This window comes from Silene latifolia, unplaced genomic scaffold (assembly GCF_048544455.1).
Source record: "Silene latifolia isolate original U9 population unplaced genomic scaffold, ASM4854445v1 chrun_scaffold_16, whole genome shotgun sequence".
Classification (NCBI taxonomy): domain Eukaryota; kingdom Viridiplantae; phylum Streptophyta; class Magnoliopsida; order Caryophyllales; family Caryophyllaceae; genus Silene; species Silene latifolia.
In genome coordinates, this window is record NW_027413123.1 from 4,479,436 (window position 1) to 4,493,694 (window position 14,259).

The window sequence follows — 14,259 nt, forward strand, 5'->3', positions numbered from 1 at the left end:
AGCAATATAAAACCAAACATTATCAGGAAGCCCAGGTAAAAAGAAAGGAAAGATCAAGATGAACTTACTGCCTGAAGTAGTGGCACTAGCAGCCCCTGAAGCTTTAGCCGCCCTGGGAGCACCGTCAGCCTTCAAACAGCGAGGATGGTGACCAACCCCACAACAGAGAGGCCAGGACCTCTCCAAAGGAGGAATAGCAAGGAAAGCAGAAACATTGGGAGTGGGATACTCAGTTTCAGTAACCCAGTCATCAACTGCACACGAGGAGGTATGACTTATTATTTTCATTTTATTTTTTACTAACAGATAAAACATGCAGGGCAGAGAAAGAAACCAAAAGACTCACCAGCAACGCAGGCTTCATGATTTAAATACGCCAGGTTAGGACCCACAGAATTGGTCATGACAAACATATAGCCAGCAGCCCAGCCTTTATCATGGCCGCTGTCCAAATTACTCAGAAGAGGAGTAGTAGACGCCCTGACCTTAAAACTTATACGGTCAAGTCTGTTTATTTTAACAGCATAACAGGTCTTCAAATCGTCAAGAGAAAAAGAAATATTGTGTTTTTTACAGAGGTTCTCAATAGAACATACAACCTTCCACACCATTGGCATTAATTGATAAGATGGAACACCGATCTTCTTAATAACCTCAACCATAAGAGGAGAAAAAGGAAGCTTACAGCCTGCCCTGAAGGCCCAATTATGGATGCAGAACCAACCAGGTCAAGCCCAGTCAGCCCTGATAGGAGAATCCTCAGGGTCAGGGATCCAGACTTCAGCATCAACAGGGATGATCCCCTTATCCTTCAAAATCTTCTCAAACTCAGGCTTCAAACGGTTTGCAGGAGACTGATCCTCATTTAAAGCCTTCGTAGGCTTGAATTGGAAATTACCATGAGATATTGAGATCATCTCCAATGGAGGATCACTCGGCTTATTTTTTGTGGGAGATGGGGCAGCATAAGAAACAGGCAAGGTTTCAGAGGAAACTTCATCAGGATTCTGAGAAGGAGGAGTTGCAGGAACCGCTGCCCTGGTAGATTTTTTCTTTGTAGCCATTATTTGAGAAATTATGGAGAGTTGATCAAAGATTGAGGAAGTTGGAAATTAAGAAAACAGAAGAAAAAGATTGTTGAAGAGAGAAGATGAGAAGAAATTTCGTTGATGAGTTCAACTTAATGAAGCACACGGGTATTTATAGTGAAGAATATTAGGGTTTCAGCCGCAAAAGAAGTGGATAATCATTAAGGAAGTTGCAGTAAATAAACACGCGTCAGCAACTGCAGTAAAATAGCCGTTACAGGAATTTTATCAGGAAAGACTTAACCGTTGGGTAATCTTACCAATAATAAAGTTATCTCCTCATTCTTTCGTCCTGGCACACTACAAATAAGGAGATAAGGGGCAATTGTTAGGCCTGGAAATCCGCAGACCTTCCTGATGAGTATCTCACCTGAACCTGACTGCCAGGCTGTCAGGGTATCAGACTATCAGGGCACATAAAGATAGGCGCCAGGCCATGGAGAGGACAACGGTCAAAATATCAGGACGATATTAGACCATATCCGCGTATAATAAAGGAATTATATACACAGCATTAAGTGTGAAGATTACGCAATAAATGCAGTAATTAAGGGAGGAATAATTAGCAATTATTACTGGCAATTATGGAGAATATTCTGCCTTTAATGCCAGATCAAGCAGCCGTTCAGGGAAGAAGACTATATAAGGAACACTTTGAAGATTTTAGAAGGCATCTCATTCATACGCAATAAGAAGCATACACAATACTTAGAGAAATACAAAGGTTGTTATTATCATATAGTTATTCTCCCAAATTACATAGTGAAATCCTCTCCTGGCTTGGTGCCCGTGGTTTTTTCCCATTTAAGGGTTTTTCACGTACAAAATTGTTTGTCTCATTGTTATTGTTATTATTTCATTTACAGCTTATTATTATACCCTGACGACCTGACCATCGGACTACCTAGAGCTAGTTAACCCTACACAGATTTACCCTGACCTAATTTCGCCCTGCGCAAAATCCACACAAAACAAGTACCTTTGACCTTCCACCTATGTTCCATTCTATGGCGCATCAGATGGTTTACTGTGGGAGATGTGGTACTATTGGACATAATGCAGCTGTTTGTTTAGCGGGAAATGACGAGGTCTATGTGTTCAAGCAGCATAGACAAGCTAGTCAACCTTTTGCAATTGTGTCGCCACATCCACCTTATCAACGAGGCTATCAAAAGCCTCCATTTGTCTGGCCACCGCAACAACAAGCTCCTCCTCCTTATAGACAGAAAGAAGAGATTGTGGAACCAAAATCTTTAATTAAGACACTTGCAATTAAAATGCAAAAGTATGATAGATATACGTACGCTCAAATCGATGAGCTTGAGTCTCAAATAGCTCAGTTAGCCGCTGAGACGACCTTTAGGCACGCAGAGAGTGGTCTTACCCATGAAGGACCCGAGTTGCCTATCGACGCTGATGATTTGTATGACTCGGAATGCGATTATCTATCGGAAAGTGAAGTAAGCTACGAAGATTTCTGCGCTGCACTAGAACAATCACTCGATCGAGCTAGTAATAGTGTTCGATCGAGTAAAAATCAAAAGGAAACCTCTCGATCGAGTTCTATCTTTGCTCGATCGAGTACTTTGGCCATAGAGAGCAATGATATGTCACTTCGGTCCATTTTGGACAACGATTTTGATGAAGACAATGGTTACGGTGAATCTCCCCTTTTCAAAGCCGAGCTGGACGCGCTAGAGGCTGTGATATATGGGACAGAACCCACAGAGGAGGTTAACGAGAAGACAGCTGAGTCAGTGATTGCTCCTAGCACGGAAGAGGTAATATATTCTATTGTCAATGATTCCGGCATTGAGAGCGACCAACCTGAGGTAGTTAACGATAATTTTATTATTGTTAGTATTAATAGTACGCTATCTCATTTGACTCATGTTTTTTCTTTTGATGCTCTACCCCCTCCCAGATGGATAAATAATTTAGCAATTTTTCACCATACTTGTCATCAGAAATTCGTTAAACTGAAACGGTGCCTTAGCTTATTTTTAAATGCTCCCAAGCTCTCAAATTTTCCACTGACGGATAATTTGAGCTTTTATATTCCGCCCGTAGCTGGAGGGCAGGATTACTTTGTGGATAAATTTGGGAGCTGTCATAGGAAATTCGTTAGGCTCAAATGGTTACATGTTTTAATTTCCTATTTTATTTTTATATTATGGTGCTACTTATATTTTTGTTTAGCACATACGCAACTATTTGATCGGTTGCTGCGTGCTTTAAGCTGTTTTGACCAGGTTAAATTAGAGAGGCTCGATGAAGAAAAAAGGTCGAGCTGGGACTGAAGGAAAAGTAGATCTATATACTTACATATTCATATATGTTATTAATTTAATTTGTCATAAAATTAACAAATGATCTTATGCATGCAAACTATTAAACAAAATAAAGAAGAAACATTGTTCTTACATTGGAAATTCGGTTAATATGGGCACAAGAGAGATCACCTTTCTCTCTTGTTCTTGAGCTTTCCTTTTGGATGAACAAAGACCCAAGTGTAGGATCTCTCCCAAGGATTAATACCCAAAGCACTCTATTAATTAAAATTAATATTATAAATACTAGTACAATATTAATCTTGTAAAATTGACCCAAAATAATTTTTATTTTGTCTCTTAAAAACCGGTTTAAGAGAGGAGAAGAGGAAGGAGAAATCTTTTTATCTCTCTAAAATATTGATGGTGAATGAATGAATAATCTCTTACAATAAAATTATGTATTGTTATATCAAAAAATATAAGGCAAAAACCCTTGCCTTTCTTTGTCAAGAAACCGGGTAGGAGGAGGGTAGGGGAGCCAATGCATGCCTTTGTTTGTCTTCACAATGTAAACTAGGTGTGCATGGCTAGATAATTAGGGTAAATGATTGTGTTCTCCACTAATTAAACAAACACAATATTAGCCTAAACCTCCTCCTTATTTCGGCACCTTCATAAAATGGAACCCATTTTATTTTTGTCAAATTTGTCAATATGCCACATGTCATATGTAACATAAAATTGTTATGTATTTTAACATATTAAAAATCAACGTATTAATGAAAATACGTCATATACAAAAATCGACTTTAGTAATTCATAATTACTTGTACCAAAATATTTTACCAATTATAAATCACAACAAATTGTATTTATAATAATTCATTCAATTTTAATTGTTTCTTTAAACAATAATTTCATCTGAGTAATAATACAATTCGATTACTCAGACCGTATCTCATTTAATCAAATTTCAATGTGATACGTAAATTTTACTTCCAAAATCGTCCGTCAATTTTCAATAAATTTAATTAACTCGTAACGTTATACGATTAATTAAATGATCAATTAAGAGTGTTGCCCTATAGGTATGACCTAGGGGATCAACTGATCACCACCGTCGCACGACAATAATGTCAAACTCTAGTCAGCCAATCATTACCGATATATGTTGATCAGTTGACAGTAAAAATACTTCCCAATTGTATTCTTTATAATCAGACTTAAACATGTGATCATCATGATCAACAGTCGTGATCGCATTATTGTCGGAGGACACATATTCCAACAATCTCCCACTTGTCCTCGACAAGTGTGCATCACCAATTCTCTTGTCCTATTACTATCTCCCACTCAATGTAAGGTGTCTTTCAGGTCGTACTTGCAAGTGATCATATCGAGAGTGGTTTCCTCGATCTGGAGAATAACTGATTGACCGGATTTATCCACCATGGATACATTCCGAGCGTGGCCACACATTTCCAGTTCATTACTCCTCGAGTGGCCCTGAGATATTGTTATAACCCCGACTAGGGGTGGACAATTCCTATCGCACTCATTCCCTTCGACTAGCCACACCATCATAACCCAAAATATGCCCATTTGACCCCATTTACGAAGGTCGTAGTAACACAAATCAAAGTTAATCGAAAACTGTGCCATCTTAGGTGAACAGTCTTTAGTCAAAAGAATCGACTCATTTGAATACTATAGCAGCTCTCGCCACGACCAGGCTATATAAATTTGCCAGAACTCTATAAGCGATCATAAGGCCCGACAAAATGTTCCTAACAGTCTGCCTATGTGATCGACTAGTCATCTCACATGACTCTATGGCACTTGAACTTGCCATCAATCGCATCACACTCTAGTCACTTCGAGACGTCACCTCATGTAAGTAACTATGGGCAAACACAATGTTAATCCATGTTCACTTTAACGGGGTTCAATTGTCTCCACAACCCGTTTGGATATAACAATGTACAAGGTGAGTTAATAATAACTCAAACGACAAATGTCGACATCACACTCGGGTAGTCAATACCATATTACAACCTTGTGATGCAAATCGTAAGTGTATAAACACTTGTTGATTGCAATAGAAGTTTAACATGTCATGTGTCCATGTGTTCAAACTTCTTATAATCGCATTTTCCTTTATGTTCATGTTATCTTCTCATAGCATGGACCTTACCAAGTACACATCAAGGTTCCCGACCTCGGTTTTGGTTCTTTATCTTGAAAGAACTTCCTTATCTATTATCACATAACGAACGAATTTGTGATGAATGATATGACTTGTACTGATCAAGTACTCCATCCACACACAATGCACTAGGTATATGTTTTGCAGAATCTTGCAACAATTTGTCAAGATGATTGACCTAGCACTTCTCACAAGTCCGAGCATAGTTAGGAAAGATTAGTTTTGAGTAACTTCTTATTCAACTAAGTATCTTTCCAAAACTTCTTATTTCTCCTTTAAGCTTGAAAGGCTTAGCATTCTCATAAATCTGTACAAGTGCTCGGATTTTCTACAATATGTGCAACCTCTTGACACATAACAAAGCATTTTATCAAACACCGAAATCGCTCATTGGATTCTACTCGAGAATTCATGACGTTTCTTTTATGGCTTACCAATGAAACATCATGCTCTTATGCATATGATTCACCATTGGACATGTGCATGATTATTCTAATGGCGGAAACATTAGTTACTAATAATCATGAGATCAACCGTTCATAGGTTCAATGAACGACCATGACTGCTAATGGCAATTCCATTTTCATCTACATGAATAACCTATGTGTATGTTGATATGATGTGTGTCTAACAATACTTATCCAACATCTCATGATGTAGTTGGATTCATCATGGTCCATTTTCATCCAGAATTAAAAACTCAAATGCTTCTTTATGAAAGAAGGTATTAGCTCGTCATTCTTCAATGAGTGATGAGTTGTAAATATTCAAAGGATGATAGCTCTCACTAAATTCCATGTCTTCACATGATAATTTCCTAACTCCCACTCAATTCCACATGTTTCGAAATTTATTACTTAATCGAAAACATTTCAAAATTGGAATGTATGTTGCGTTGCAAAGTTATTAAGATGAAGCCACATATGTTCCCATCATATCCTTTCAAAATTCCCATTTCGAAGAGGTCTCATCTAAACCTTATGGAAAGAGATTTTAAATCTCTAACACACACATATCATAATGATGTGTACCAATGTCATTATAAATAATATCTAGAACACGTCCTTCGAAATACCCTTTCGGAAGGAGGTTTAACCATTTTATAATGAGGTTAAGTAATGACATCTACGTGGTTTAAAACTTTGGCTATTGAAGATATCGGTATATCAATCCTTGCAACCTCTAGTCATAACTAGTATGTTACTTTGATTTATTTAGGCTCTTAAGTAAATCTCAAGGTTGAAACTATTGGTCAAAATTTATCATAAACTAGTTAAAACTCTTGTTAAGACGTTCCAAAACTTTGTTTTGATCTCCTCGTGTAGTTATCTTAAGAATATGTTCTTTCGATTACTTCACTTGGTCTCTTTTGTCATATAGAACTTACTTGAGACCATAGATCTCATCTATTTGGTATACTATATAAATAGATATACCTTCATTCAAATCATTCTCTCTTGTGTAGATCTTCATTTACACAAGTATACAATTTTATCTTGCCTTGTGTGTTGTGATCTCATTTTTCTCCCACTCTATCTTTAGAATAAATACTCTAGAGATTCAAAGATAGCATATGAGACATAAGTAATGATATTGAAGTATAAGGAGAACTATCTCATAGATTGACTAATAGTTATAGATTTCGTAAGTGTACTTGGTGATTGACATTCCTTTAAGAGAGTTCATATACTCAAAAATTACTTTATAAATGATCATACACAAGCCTTAAGCATGTGGACATATAATGAAACCCGTCATTATATTTGTCTATTAAATCACTTTAAGTTATATGTTTCTAAGAATAAGCATTTAAACATGAATTTTAGAACAAAAGGATAAAATGATAAAACGGGTGACTTGGGTTGCAAACCAAGTCACCATTATCCAAAATACAACCCATTATCCAAAATACCTTTCCATGTCGAACACGGAAACTTAAGGTTCTAAAATCCAAAACATGAATAAAATAAGACAATAAAAAGCGAAGCTCCATGAAAGCTATTCCTAGCTCCTTGATGGTTTCTTATGCTTGCTTTTCTTTTCCCTTGTCTTTGCTTGGTGGAGGCCCTATTTACAATAAAAAGGGAGATACATTATCACAACTTTGTATCATAATACCATAGTTGAATTAGAAACATAAAAGAAAGGATACTCATTTACCTACTGGAGTAATCTTTCCAGCCTTAATATCACCAAGGTATTTGGAACAATTTCTTTTCCAATGTGCCATACCATTACAATAATGGCATTTATCAAGAGGACCCTTCTTGATTTTTGAAGTGCTAGCTTCACAAGTCCTAGCTTTGGTGAAAGTGGGAGCTTGCTTCTTACCCTTCCTCCCATTCTTCTTGAACTTCCCCTTACTCTTAGTGCTTATGTTAAGCACATCCTTGGGTGGGTTCACATTTAACCCCATGTCCCTTTCGGCTTGCACAAGTAACTTGTGCAATTCTTCAAGAGACACATCCTTGTCTTGCATGTTAAAATTCACCCGGAATTGAACATATGCTTTGACTTTGGACAAGGAGTGTAGAATCCTATCTACAACAAGTTCTTTGGGGATTTCAACCTTTTGAATTTTCAAGGTCTCGACAAGCTCCATAAGTTTGAGCACATGAGGGCTAACCTTTTGGCCCTCTTTGAAGTCGAGATCAAAGAATGCCGCGGCCGCCTCATATTGGACGATCCGCGGAGTTTGTGAAAACATTGTCACAAGCTTGGAGTAAATCTCATTAGCATTGCCCATTTTAAAGGCTCTCCTTTGGAGATCCGCCTCCATCGCAAATATTAAGACATTTTTCATTGCGGCGGACTCCTTTTGGTAAGCCTCATATGCTTCCCTAGTGGCGGCGGTCGACCTAGTAGTAGGTTCGGTAGGAGAAGCCTCGGTAAGGTAACGAAGCTTGTCGTCACCTTGGGCGGCTAATTTTAGTTGGGCATCCCAATCGGAGAAATTTGACCCATTCTTTTCAAGTTTACATCGATCCATGAAGGATCTGAGCCATGATGTATTAGCGAGAGGCGTGGCGTTAGGAGTTGGTGTTGCCATTTGTTATGAGAAAAAGAAGTGGTCTACAAAACAAAATAGAAGGAGTAAAACAAATGTCGTTTTAATAATAATACTCGTAAAAATGTATAATTTAAACAAGTTTTATGCATTTTTCTAGTGACCTCTACCCAACTAGATAAATGATTCCAAGACCCAAATTCATATCAACTTAGGCACGGTATGGCCGATGAAACTTTTATCAATATAACTCGATGGATTAACGTTTTAATCGATTCTACTTTTAGAACTCTTGGTCGATAAAATTACTCTAATAATTATCTATAGCCCAAAACACATCCGACAAGGGCACGGTATGGCCGATGAAACCCTTATCGAAAAACTTTTGTTGAGTTCAATCCAAATTTCGAATAAATGTGTCCATGATCCAAATCCACATCAACTTGGGCACGGTATGGCCGATGAAACCCTCATTAACATGAACTCGGTGGATTAAAATTCATCACCCACTTCCCCTACGTAACAAGGTTTGTACCCCGGTAGGGCCGAGTGCACTCCCTCGCGAAATAGGTTTTCATGGTTTCTACTATTTGGTAAGGCTATTGTCTCAATTAATTGTTTTAGCGAGAGGTCATGTCAATTTATTATCTATCACGTTTTAAGTGAACTAAAGCGGTGAACTACGATAATTCTAATTGACACGGTCGATAAACTCGATGAAAGAAGATGCATGTTTTAGTTATGACGATTTAGCGATGCATGTGACATATAATTAAAATGCAAACATAAAATAAGTCCTAGTATGGCCTTCCTAAAATAGAAAAACTATTTAACTATTACATATTCGGAAACCAACTCCATTGGTCCCTTGAACTTCGGTTGTGGCACGCATCTCGAGGTAAGACCGTCTTTATGTATCGCCATCTTGAAGAAATCCGTCTTGGGGAACTCCGAGATAAATTAAATTACGTAGCAAATTACATAATTTCCTATTATACATTTGTAACTAAAATAAAATAAATCTATTAAATTACAAAACGGTGATACGAGATCACAATAATTACAACCGAATCGATATTCCCATACATTTCGGGAAATACCAATTAAAACTAAGGCCATACTAAGTAAAATTACATAATTCAAAAATTACATAAATTAAATTATGACAATCATAAGGAAAAGGCAGCAATATAATATGTATGAACATGCCCAATTTTATGCTAAATCGCCTTTAATTAGCCAATATCGTATATTACTCGGTTTTTACGGATTTGCGTGATTTCAACATTTTATAATCACAAAAATTACATAAATTCATATTTATGCATAAGTTAATTACCCTAACCTCTTAGGACTCAAAATTTAGTCTTCACTAATTATTTGACCATAATTAACTCATATTTCTAAAATTTGTTCATTAATGGACCAAAAAATACAAAAATAAGCTATAAACTTCAAATAAATCACAAAATTTCAAATAAATTAAAAATTTGAAATTTAAACTCATGAACATTCTGGAAAAATACTATGACACTCATAATGTTCAAAACTTAGGTTAAAAAGTTCGAAATTTTTCCGGAAAAACAATGTTGCGATTTATCGGTTTTAACTAAAATAATCATAAAAACATGTGAAAAATTATATACATCAACTTTTCAATTTTAGATCTGAAAAAGATAATAAAATGCAACATATAATGTTTTTCTTTAGTCATAGAGTATGTTTTATCAATATTTCACTAATAAAGTCACTATTCATGCTATTTTTTCTTCAAAAATCCATAAATCATGCAAAAAGACTTCACTATAGCCTATTATTTTACACACATCTTGTAAAATTGCATGTGACAACATACTAAATTTCTATGACCAGATTCGAAATTTATCTCATATTAACCTATTTTTCACCTAAATCCGAATTTAATAATGAAAAATCCATTTTTCGAGCATAAGAAGTCCAAAAATTATGAAAATTTACAGGTTATCTCAAAATAATATATTTGACAACATATCCAAAAATAACTGGAAAATACGAAGTAAAGCTAATATTAGTCCGAAAATGTCATTTTTACTCATAAAATCATATTTTAATGCCATTATTGTATAATATGAACAATAAAAATCCATAAATTAACCAAAATATCCTAAAAACATTTTAGGACCAGAAATTTTAACATGCATAAATTGATTTCGTGATATATCATAATAACACAAATTATACAAGTTTTATATGTTAATCTTTATAACTCGGAAAAACTTTTAACCGATTTGCATGCAAACAACCATGGCTCTTGATACCTATTGAAGGAAAAGTAGATCTATATACTTACATATTCATATATGTTATTAATTTAATTTGTCATAAAATTAACAAATGATCTTATGCATGCAAACTATTAAACAAAATAAAGAAGAAACATTGTTCTTACATTGGAAATTCGGTTAATATGGGGACAAGAGAGATCACCTTTCTCTTTTGTTCTTGAGCTTTCCTTTTGGATGAACAAAGACCCAAGTGTAGGATCTCTCCCAAGGATTAATACCCAAAGCACTCTCTTAATTAAAATTAATATTATAAATACTAGTACAATATTAATCTTGTAAAATTGACCCAAAATAATTTTTATTTTGTCTCTTAAAAACCGGTTTAAGAGAGGAGAAGAGGAAGGAGAAATCTTTTTATCTCTCTAAAATATTGATGGTGAATGAATGAATAATCTCTTACAATAAAATTATGTATTGTTATATCAAAAAATATAAGGCAAAAACCCTTGCCTTTCTTTGTCAAGAAACCGGGTAGGAGGAGGGTAGGGGAGCCAATGCATGCCTTTGTTTGTCTTCACAATGTAAACTAGGTGTGCATGGCTAGATAATTAGGGTAAATGATTGTGTTCTCCACTAATTAAACAAACACAATATTAGCCTAAACCTCCTCCTTATTTCGGCACCTTCATAAAATGGAACCCATTTTATTTTTGTCAAATTTGTCAATATGTCACATGTCATATGTAACATAAAATTGTTATGTATTTTTAACATATTAAAAATCAACGTATTAATGAAAATACGTCATATACAAAAATCGACTTTAGTAATTCATAATTACTTGTACCAAAATATTTTACCAATTATAAATCACAACAAATTGTATTTATAATAATTCATTCAATTTTAATTGTTTCTTTAAACAATAATTTCATCTGAGTAATAATACAATTCGATTACCCAGACCGTATCTCATTTAATCAAATTTCAATGTGATACGTAAATTTTACTTCCAAAATCGTCCGTCAATTTTCAATAAATTTAATTAACTCGTAACGTTATACGATTAATTAAATGATCAATTAAGAGTGTTGCCCTATAGGTATGACCTAGGGGATCAACTGATCACCACCGTCGCACGACAGTAATGTCAAACTCTAGTCAGCCAATCATTACCGATATATGTTGATCAGTTGACAGTAAAAATACTTCCCAATTGTATTCTTTATAATGAGACTTAAACATGTGATCATCATGATCAACAGTCGTGATCGTATTATTGTCGGAGTACACATATTCCAACAGGGACCTGTCTGAAACTAGCGCTGACTGGGAGGCAACCCGAAGTTTTAATTTTTAGTTGCTTTTCGAACATTTTCAGTTGTGTGTGTAATAATTGGTTTTTAAACCATAGACTGGAACAATTAAGCTTGTTTCGCTAGTTTTGCGGGCTTTTTATTGCGTCTTTGCAGGAGTCTATTGTGGATGGCTCGCTCGAGTACTCTACTTACTCGATCGAACTACTTTGCTGTTGATTTCACTCGATCGAATACATCTTCTTCTCGATCGAGTGCCTGCCAAATAAGATCTTTCGATCGAGAGCCCCACTTCCTCGATCGAACTGCTTAGGTGCCCAGTTCACTCAATCGATAAATGTTTCATTTCGATCGAGTGCTTTTGACTTGGATTCGTTTCCAATGACGTTGTTCTACAGCTGTTTGCGACCTCCCATTTTGCTGGCTGGTTTGGGGAGGTCCCTAATTCGCGTATTCTTGTGAGTTTTCCGCATCTCTTCTCTCTCCTTTTTAGTTTGCATTTCCTTTCCCTATCTTTGGGTACAATGAGGGCATTGCACAGTTTGGTTTAGGGAGGTTATGCATCCATATCTGTGTCTGCATGTTGTTGTTATTGCATTTCTGTTATCACGTTTAATTTATGTATGCGTTGTTGTTCATTTTTTATAAAATTCAAAAATTTCATAAAATTAGAAAAATTTCAAAAAATCAAAAAATTTCACGTTTATTTTAGCATGTAGGTTGAGTCGGAACGGTAGATTTCAATGATGAAATTGCACTATAATTTATCCTTTGCTCAAGCCTTGTATTTAACTGATATCGTATTAGCTTTGTCTTATTGCATATCTACGAGTTAATGTTAAAATTAGCTGAACGAATAGACTTGACCTGAAAATTTTGGCAAGCTACTTACATATTCTAAGATTTAGAGCCTTATAAACTGGTGGCATTTGTGACCGGTTTCATGTAGGATTGTGAGTAGTTACTCCTTGCATAACATGTATCATCAATTTGCACGTATATAAAATTCAATTGCTTATTGCCTGCATACAGGGAGGTGCTTACATTCCCCTTTTCTTTCATTTTTACCCATTAACTCCACATTTAGCCAAATTTGCCTTTTGACCCTTAACTACATCCAAATTTAGCCTGCCTTGTCAAGCTAGTTTAGTGTATGTTTTTGCGGTATATAATTTATCGTGTCAAGTTTGGATTGTATTGTATTAATTTGGAGTTGGTAATTTATGAAGGAGAAGAAGGATGAAATGAAAAAAAAAAGAAGTTGAAATATATGAAAAAAAAAAAGAAAAAAAAAACGTGAAGAAAAGAAAAAAAAAGAAGAAGAAAAAGAAATAAAAAATAAGATGTTTGATTATAAGATCGGTTTCTGCTCCTATACTTTACTTATATCTATTGAGGAGTATGTTAGGTTTGGTTTGGTGAGAGTTGATGCCAATTAAGGGCATGTGCTTAATTCTATAATTGCGTACGAATCGGATGTTGTTATTTAGTTCTGTTTAGGTACTAGCTTGGCCGCCTATACCTCCACATTCCCATAATGTTTTGCCTTTTCTTACCCATTGCCTCACTTTACCATATTTTTGTAAGCCCTCGGCTGTGACAGGACTTTGATTGGTTGGAATATATGTACGGTAGCTAGAATTGTCTATCATTATAGTTGCAAGCGTGTTTATGTGGGTCGCAGTTTAGGTGAGCGACTATTTTCTTTCTCTCTTACATTTAATTGCTTACTCTTTGCTTCATGAGAGAAGAGTGACCCATGAGAGTCCAATTTTTAAGGTCTTGCAAGGTCGACAGTTCAACTTTATTATAGACATCCTATAACTCGTTTGCATTTGACTGTTTTGCTATGAGTATTAGTTTGCTTGCATTAAATTGGTTTAAGTGGGCATTTGTATCTAGCTCTGAGTTTTATTTCCCGTTCCATTTAATTTGCATTTAGTTTACTCGAGGACGAGTAAAGGTTCGGTTTGGGGAGATTTGATACGTGCATTTTATATAGTCTTTTTAGGCCTCTTTTTGCACGTATTTCTATGTTATCCTCGTAGTTTTATGCTACGAAATGCCCCGAATATTCTACTTTGGTTTGTTTTGCTTTATTTGCA